Source organism: Armigeres subalbatus, unplaced genomic scaffold (genome assembly GCF_024139115.2).
Source record: "Armigeres subalbatus isolate Guangzhou_Male unplaced genomic scaffold, GZ_Asu_2 Contig292, whole genome shotgun sequence".
Lineage (NCBI taxonomy): Eukaryota > Metazoa > Arthropoda > Insecta > Diptera > Culicidae > Armigeres > Armigeres subalbatus.
Genome location: NW_026943033.1, coordinates 66,414 through 68,970, shown reverse-complemented (window position 1 = coordinate 68,970; position 2,557 = coordinate 66,414).

The following is a 2,557-nucleotide window of genomic DNA, read 5'->3' as shown; positions in this document are numbered from 1 at the left end:
TGGAAAAACTTTGCTTTTATGTTATACTGTACTGGGTCTTAAAAGAAATGTTTGTTTGCGAAACTCGTCCGCCGCTGGCATCTTCCCCGGAGAACAACGCGGCCCGATTCGCAAAGGGCAAACAAAAAGAAACATTCTCTCCATGAACGGCTGCCTGTGGTGAGCCTCCCCTCGCAGTCGTACGTAAGCATAGTAATGGTAATCGTAACAACTCTGACTGAGACAGACCATAAGTCAGTCTCTCGGGTGATATACTGCCGAATAAGATACCCATCTAATTCATCCTCTAACAAGCGCAGTGATAAACCAAAACCAACGAGAACAATCCTTTCCATTCAACGGCGAGGGCCGCGCGTAGAAACGAATTGCGAACGAAACCGCACTCTGCTGCTCGCTCGTTGGGTGGCATTAGGAGAGGGCTGAAGTCGCGGAACAACCGTTAACACAACTCCCTTTAGGTCTTGTTTTTAATTTATGACCCATACGACGTCGGCCCAGCGAGCGGAGGGAGGAAAAAATCCCACCGCTGGCTGATGGTAGTTACGTATTGCTTATTACATCACAAATTAAACATAATTGCACTACTAATATCCACTTAAACAATCCTGAACGCAAAACAAGGAAAGAAAAGCAAAAACTACTAACCTCGAACAATTTCACTAAAAAATATATTTTCGTAAAGGGACGACAATATGCATACACTTACAAGCGAATGTGGAAAAGCTTACCGAAAGCTCACATCTATTTGACATTGGTTTATTTATTTTTTGCATGGCGCACAACTCGGCGCATGGGACCCGGCGCGTAACTGGTGAGCCAGTATGCTAATTTTAGAAAAGAATCGCAATATGTAGCAAACCAAAAGAGGTGTTTTTCGCACGATGTAACAATACTGAACTTATTCGGGGATATATCGTTTTGACTCAAATCCTGAGCATGACCTATATTCCGAACACTCGTTTTTAAATGGCCATTTTAGCTTTATCTTTATTCGTATATTTTTCTAGGATCATGAATTCGTTTTCTTATTCCTCAGTATGGAAAACCGATAAAGTTTCAGTTAATGGGCGCTAAAACGCCAGTTCGAATATGAGTCATGTTCGGATTTGAATCAAAACGGATATATAAGTTTTTTAAAATTTCAATTAAGAATAATGCATTTTAACTTATTTTTACAGTGTTCGAAAAGTAATGGTACCCAATTTAACGAGAACGAAGTTTTTTTATCGTAGCTTGTCGGTGCTGGTTACCTTCCAGATCCTGTTCCACTTGTTTAGGTTGCGATAAACCTGTTATGATTGAAATACGTTTACGGCTCTCGTTTATTATCAAATGAGAGCAAATTCTACAATTTTTTCTTGCTTAGTTCATACATGCATGATAACATTGACATTTTCCGCGGACAATATCTGGCAATAGACAATAACAATATGTTCGCTATGTTGTAAAATCAAAGGCTATATTTTTATACAAAACTATTTATATTCAAAAATTGTAAATAGTTTTACAAAATGTAATTTCGTAATCAATTGTGGAAAATTTTATAGATAAAATCAGGGCTTGATACTGCTTCGTTTTATTTGGTTAGTATTTGGTTAGTATCCATATATTTCCAGTGTTGTATTAAAAATCAATTCATATCGACGTTCTGCATGTTTTCAATAATTGAAATATAACTCATAGTTTGAGAAACACCTGCATCGAAAAAACCGAAGAGCACTCCATTCAGGCATGTAACCTTACATGCAAGCGACTCATTTGGGGTGCTGTCTACAACCTTCGTCACCACAACTGAACGCTTTCCCGCCAACGAACGACAGCGACTAGCTTTCTTACCTTCAATCACGCTGAGTGCCAATATCGTGAAACAGCACACCAGCAAAGCTTTTGCCAATAACATCATTTAGGTGGGCTCTAGTCACTGGGGACACCGTGGGACCGAACATAAACTGCAATGCCTGCAACTGTCTGCACTCCTATCGCGATCTTCTTCTGTTGGTCAATTCGATCGACTTCAATGATGGGTTGACAGTGCCTCTCATTTATACAGCGTGAACCTCTAGTTCACTTTCATCCCTTACTTGGGGTGCCGCAAATACATTCACTGTTCAGGGATGGAAATGATGTCAGTGATTTGACTTTATCTCCGTCACTTTTAGTCCATAATTTTCCTCTTTCCTCATAAAAAGGCAAAAACAACTCACTAGTAGGCGATCGTCTGGCGAACAAAACGAAATAAAAGATCGAATCAACGGCTTCGATGGGTAAAAAAGCTCCAGCGCAAAATGTAAACAACTGGCTTCTTTGTTTGATCGTGGAATCGGTGGAAGGTACAGACGCCCATCTGCTTTCACATGTTGCTTTACCTCTAAGTATTATTACATCGACAACAAAAACTTTTTGTGCCTCTTTCTTTGTTTTAGTCACGACCGCTAGCAATTAGCGGAAATAAAACTATTTGTCACTTGCGCACTTCAAAAAATATTTCACTTTAACAAAAAATGCACTAAATATTCACCAAATCCGTTTGATTGGAATCGCTCAATGACTCATCCCA